We start from the raw sequence: 6,601 nt of genomic DNA, 5'->3' as shown, positions 1-6,601 counted from the left end.
ATGGCTGATGTTTTATAGAATTGGATACAGGGATGGACCAGGAGGAATGACTGATAATATTTTTATTTGAATGTCACACATCCAACTCTCTCATGTCTCCCTAAGGAGAATACAGAATACAGACCAATTAGGAATTCTTCCTGGCCTAGAGTCAGTTTGTCAGACGCAGATTCTGCTCATTTGCTAGGAGGAAATAGACCTCAGTGGAGCTCTGACTTCTTCAGTGGCCTCAAAGGCTACTGTAACACTTCCTGATGAAAACATCCTCCCAATTATTGGCGCTATGGGCTAAAACTGAGGAAATGTTACAATGTATTTCTTGCCTTGAAAATCTAGGGATCCAGTGTCAAAGCTGTTGGGCAGACATGCTTAGTGTCAGTCAAGCCCTCAGGCACAGCGTCCAGGCAGGAAGCTCACTTAGGAGGTAAGAAACCAGAGCTCTTGCTGGTGTTTCTGAACTCTGGCCAGGACAGAACCAAAGACATTTCCTGTTTCAATGAGAATGAGCACTGTCCACCTTTGGGACCTCTACTTCTAACTCTGCTTGCCCTATTTTGTCTCCTGCCTTAACAGTGTAAGCTTTGATTCTGTGTCTCAACTTTTCCTTACTTTAAACTGAGGCTCGCTGTTGTCTTGGAGTTTGGTTGAAAATTAACAAATGCAGCAGTAAAAGTCAGCTGGAGCTTCCCTTGTTTTTTTTTGAGACACGCCTTTTCTGTATAGCTGTGGCTATCCTGGAATTCAATTTGTAGACCAGGCTGACCTTGAAATCAGAGATCCAACTTCTTCTGCCTTTTGAGTTCTAGGATGAAATGCATGTGCCACCATGCCCAGCTAGAGACTTTTATAATGTAATTTTTATTCAGTAAAATTAGTTCATTTCTTCCATATGTCCATGAATTTTGAGAATATGTATAATCACATTCACATCAAGATATAGACCCAGACCCTTCTGTAGACACTCCTTTCCTCTGTACCCAGCCCACGACACTCTTCTCTTTATGCTCTTACTCACTTGCTTTTCAAGAACACCATGGAGATGGATCCCTGCAGTAGGAATGCAACTAAGAGACACCCACAGTGCACTCAGCAGCTGTGTGTCAAATAGCAACACATCTGGATTTGGTAAAAGATTCCAGAGCAGGAGAGATGTGAGACACAAGCTGCGATTGCACAAGACCAGTCTCAAACCCTAAAAGAAAGACATTGTTGCAAACAGGTCAGGGAAAACTAACAGGAAACTGGTGGGTAACGTGTGAGCCAAAAGAGAACAGGATGCTGGCCAGTAGAATTTCCCAGCAGAAAAACCACTGCTCTGTGGTCAGATTCTCTAAAGTGTAAGGGGATGTGTAGGCATAAATTTTTTACAACCTACTTTTAATAAGCTTTCAGTCTCTCCTCTAGCCCACCACACGGCAGAGGTAGTGAACAGAAAAGTTATTAGGATATGGCGGAAGCGGACCTGTTCAACAGAAGTTCTTTGGGGGCAAGCTCGATCTTCTTTGTGAGTTCAGTCCCGTAGCAAACATCAAGTAAGATTCAGCAACTTCAGACCAATCCTCTAGGTAGGCAGACACCAGGCATGAACCAGCAGCAACTGTTCAGTCCTTTCAGCAAGCAGAAACCAGGCATCTATAGTTCACTTATGAAGAAACCACCAGGCTCACTAAGCGGCCTGAGGCAAGGCCACAGAAGCAGCAAGCTACTGCAGGAAACTCACCAGCAGTTCTTGGGTGAGCGTCTCTCAACGGCAGTGTTACCACAAGTTGAATTCAACAACTCTATGTAAGGTGAACCAATACATGCATGTCTTTAGTGAAGAAGAACGAGGCAGAGCAAACTGAACCAATGCTCAGCACTCGTCTCCCATTGTCTTTGGGGTCATATTTATACTCCTTCATCCCAGGTCTTTTCATGTGTTCACTAAATCAAAACATCCTTTCACCTGTGCCTGCTTCCAGAAAGCATTCTTTCACATGTTTGCTTTAGCAATACATCCTTTCAATTGTGTATCCCAGCAAAACATCATTTTACATACTAAACTTCCAAAGAAACTAGGAGTTTCCACTTCAGAAGCTGGTGAGTTTTTGTTATTGTTTTGATTTGGATGGGGATGGTGATGGTGTGTGGATGTCACACACATGCCGTGGCCCCCATTTAGAAGTGAGGACAATTATATGTAGTTGTTTCTCTGTTCCTACTTTTGTGTGAATTCATGGACTGGACTCAGGTCACCAGGCTTAAATAGCAAGCACCTTTACCCACAGAGCTGTCTTGCTGGTCCAAGGATAATTGAGATGGCAAAGAAATACTTTAGGGATAACTTGAGGTGACCAGCAAGTCCTAGTTTAGGGACCTCTGGGAACAGAAAGCTGAGGAACATCTAATCAGCAGAAGATATGAACAGGTGCAAGTATGACATCCAGTTTTCCCTTTTCAATCATTTTCCCTAGAGTTAGGTAATGTTGGTTTGCTCTGTCACAAACTTAGGAATATTTGAGTTTTTGCAAAATACAAGGTTTAATTCACAGAGCTGCTGTAAACACAGGCAGGTCTCTTAAGCAAACACAGTCAATTCCCTTGTGAGTAGGAGGACCAGGGCTTATAGTAAAAGTAATCTCCTTTTCCCAAAAATGCTAAACTGCTTTTCTCTATTTCACCCTATGCTTAGTAACATTTGGGCATGTTTAATGTATGTATTTACCATGCATGTATCATTTTTGTTCAATTTTTGGATCAGTTTTTAAAATGAGTATGTGTTTATAATGTGTATATATTTTATTAGGTGTGTATGCATGTGCACTGTAGAGTGGTCAAAGTGGACACTTCTTAGGTTAAGAAAGGATGATATTTTTCTGCATAGGATGCTAAGACAATTGGTTCCTATGGTGAAGCATCTCAAGGTAATAGATAAGCTCACACCTCGTCCTGTGTACAATTGAATCAAAATGGGTCACAAACACAAACATGAAGCCTATAAATTTAAACCTACTAGAAAGGTTAAAAAATAAATTTGTGAGTGAGAGTTTCTCTTAGGCAAAGATTTTTTTTTGGTTATAATATCAAAAGTTTTATCTATGCACCAAAAATACATTGAGACTAGTGTAAAGTAAACTCCCTCCTCTGGTCTCTGTAATAGAATAAAAATTAAGATAAAAAAATGAACTGGCAGTTTCTCTCTCTCTCTCTCTCTCTCTCTCTCTCTCTCTCTCTCTCTCTCTCTCTCTCTGTGTGTGTGTGTGTGTATGTGTGTGTGTGTATAGGAAATTGTACCTACAACATACTGAGTTGTGTAAAAACCCAATGGTAGGCACTAGATAACTGTCTCAGAGGTTAAGAGTACAGGTTACTCTCCCAGCCACTGGTTGTGAACATCTTTCATTATGTATAATTGTGTGTTTGGCAGTGCTGGGAGAGCTGCTTTCCTTATACATGAGTTTCCATTTGGCAATTGCTAACATGGAAAATGAAAACTACATTGTGCATTGACATTGTGCCCTGTAGCACTGTAAACTCATCCATTACTTTCAGAGCTCTTTTTAATAGACTCCTTAGAACGTTTGATATTGATATATCCGTGTTGTCTGAATAGCAACACACTTATCTCTCTTTATGAGGCCTGACCGTTATTTCTTTTTCTTGACCTATTGTCCTGGCTAGGACCCTCAGAGTCACACTAGAAGGGTGGACAGACATTTTTACCTTACTCTGGGTCACTGGGGAGAAAACATTCATGCTGGCTGTATTTGGCTCTTTGTTTTGGCTAATCATAGATACTGCTTGTCAGGTTGACGAAGTTCCTTTCATTCCTAACATGTTGAAAGTTCTTGCTGTCAGTTTATGTTCAATTTTGCACATGGTTTTGTTTGTTTGTTTGTTTTTTGTTTTTTGTTTTTCGAGACAGGGTTTCTCTGTATAGCCCTGGCTATCCTGGAACTCATTCTGTAGACCAGGCTGGCCTCGAACTCAGAAATCTGCCTGCCTCTGCCTCCCAAGTGCCACTGCCCGACTTGCACATGCTTTTTTGCTGATATTATTGAAATGCTCATTTTTGTTTTCTTATTTTGTTACTAGGTTGAATGACATTTAGTTTGTTCATTACAGTTAGATAATAGATATATATAGATGATGGATAATAGGTAGATACAAAGATAGACAGATAAATATATAGATGTGTGGATGGATAAAACATGCTATAATATAGACTATCGATACTTCAAACTCAATATTTAGCTAAGAATGACCTTGAGCCCATGACTCTCCTGCCTCTGTCTCCAATGCTGGATAATGGGGGTATGTGACACCACATGTCACATAGTGATATGGGATTTTTTTTTCATTATCACTATGGTCCTTCCTTTCATTAACATTATGATCCCTTCAGTCCTAACCAAGTCTATTCTTATGAAACTGAATCTATAAATAATAATAACTTTGTTGTTGTTATTGATTCTTGTCAAGTGTGATCCTCACTCTTTCTATTTCTAGCTCTTTCGATGTCTCTATCTCAAGGAAGACTCCGTTACACGAAATTTTGCTTCCATTTCCTCTGTGCTTCTGTGAACCAATAATATCATTACAGGCAAGGACTTTCAGTAACAGGGGCTTGCCCTAGGGGAGCACAAGACAGATCTTTGTATAATTCTGGGATAAATGTATCTTTTTCTCTAAAATGTTTTTGAGATTGATGTTCTCATTATATTTTCAGGTAAAATGCTCCAAGGAAAATGTCTCAGAATTGTCTCCCTGAGTCTCATGTTAGGCTTTACTGCTGCTATGGAGTGATCATGGTCCTCACTGTAGCGGTCACTGCTCTTTCTGTTGCTTTGTCAGGTAAGTGACTTACTCTCTAAATTCTGCAGCATTCTGTCCACATTCATACTGTCAGTTATGCTATTGACCTCTGTGAGCCAGGCATTGTGGGAAGGGCTGTAGAGAAAACACATTGTAAGTTCCTGTTCTCTGGGAAGTTAGGTTCCAGCAGTACGATACAGTGAAGGAACACACAGGCTATGGTGTGCACAGGAGGCCAGGCTCAGCATCCCTGGGAAGATGTCATCTAGATAGCTCTAGACAGAGATGCAGAAGATATATGTCCACCTGGGGTAACTGTCCAAGGCAAAGAACAAGGAGAGAAAAACTCCAAGAAGGAACCTTAAGGAGGATGCTGCAGCTTAAGGGAAGTGAGGACAGTGAAGAGTTATATGGTTGGGAAGGCACAGAGCACCTCGTGACCCATGTTTCAGTTAATAACTTCAGCCATGGTCTGAAAATACTAAATAGCAAGTTCCTGAATATGTGGTTTCTAAGCTTTCAGTTGTGGGTTGTTCTGAATAATGTGATAAAATCTTGTAGATCTTTTCTAGATGTAGCTAGAGCAAATGTATAATGATATTGTTTTATAAAATCAACTTGTAACCACATCAATAAATAATACATAAGTCTAAACACAGACAAACATTTGCCAACAAGACTTAGTCAGTGTAACAAACTATTATCTAGTTCTGGAAGGTTTCAGATAAAAAGAACTGACATTTACCCTAACTGACTAATATTCTACAATACTAGTAACTAATAGCTAATAATAACTATTATTAGTTACTAGTATTATAGCTCTATTATTAGTTATTAGTTACTAGTGTTGTAGAATATTCATAACTAATTGTTATAATAATACTATATATTGTATATAATTAACATTATAATATATTATAATAATAACTATTATTAGGCTGGGCAGTGGTGGTGCACGCCTTTAATCCCAGCACTTGGGAGGCAGAGGCAGGCAGATTTCTGAGTTCGAGGCCAACCTGGTCTACAGAGTGAGTTCCAGGACAGCCAGGGCTGTACAGAGAAACCCTGTCTGGAAAAAAATTAGATTTAAAAAAAAATAACTATTATTAGTTACTAGTGTTGTAGCTCTATTATTAGTTATTAGTTACTAGTATTGTAGAATATTAGTCAGAGTGTCAATTCTTTTTATTTGAAACCTTCCAGAACTCGTTGATAGCTAATATTACACTGACTAAGTCTTGTTGGCAAATGTTTGTCTGTGTAATATTCATGTAAAAACTGGTTCTACATCACATACTAAAAAAGTTCAGATTACTCTATTATATATAAGCCTGATCCATGATAAACTTAATAGTAAGTAAACTTAAAGAGTTTCTTTATATGCAAAATGTATCTAAGAATGGCAATATTACTGATAAGATTATTCATAAATATATTTTACCATGCCAGTAAATGTGTCACATGTGTTCTTCTACTCTTGCATCATGGAGATGAAAATGGAAAAGCAGCCATAGTCTTCACTGGATTGTAACCTCTAAGTGATGCTGCTGCCACCCACAGGTGACAGCTGTTCAAAACATCTTCTCACAGTCAACTGGAATTCACCACGACTTGAAGGAAATGAAATTTAATTTTGCTATTTTCCTGCTCTATTATTAGTTAAAAAGAACATGTCTGTCATGAAGAACAGCAGCAGGGAGACCCGGCATCTATTGCTTCATGGTCACAGTGTTCTCTTTGGTTGTTTAGATGTAGTTAGAAGGTTAACTTTCGGGTGATATGCAAATTCATATTATAAGCCTTTCCC

This window comes from Grammomys surdaster, unplaced genomic scaffold (genome assembly GCF_004785775.1).
Source record: "Grammomys surdaster isolate TR1022 unplaced genomic scaffold, NIH_TR_1.0 126013, whole genome shotgun sequence".
Lineage (NCBI taxonomy): Eukaryota > Metazoa > Chordata > Mammalia > Rodentia > Muridae > Grammomys > Grammomys surdaster.
Note: the sequence above shows the minus strand (reverse complement) of the source record.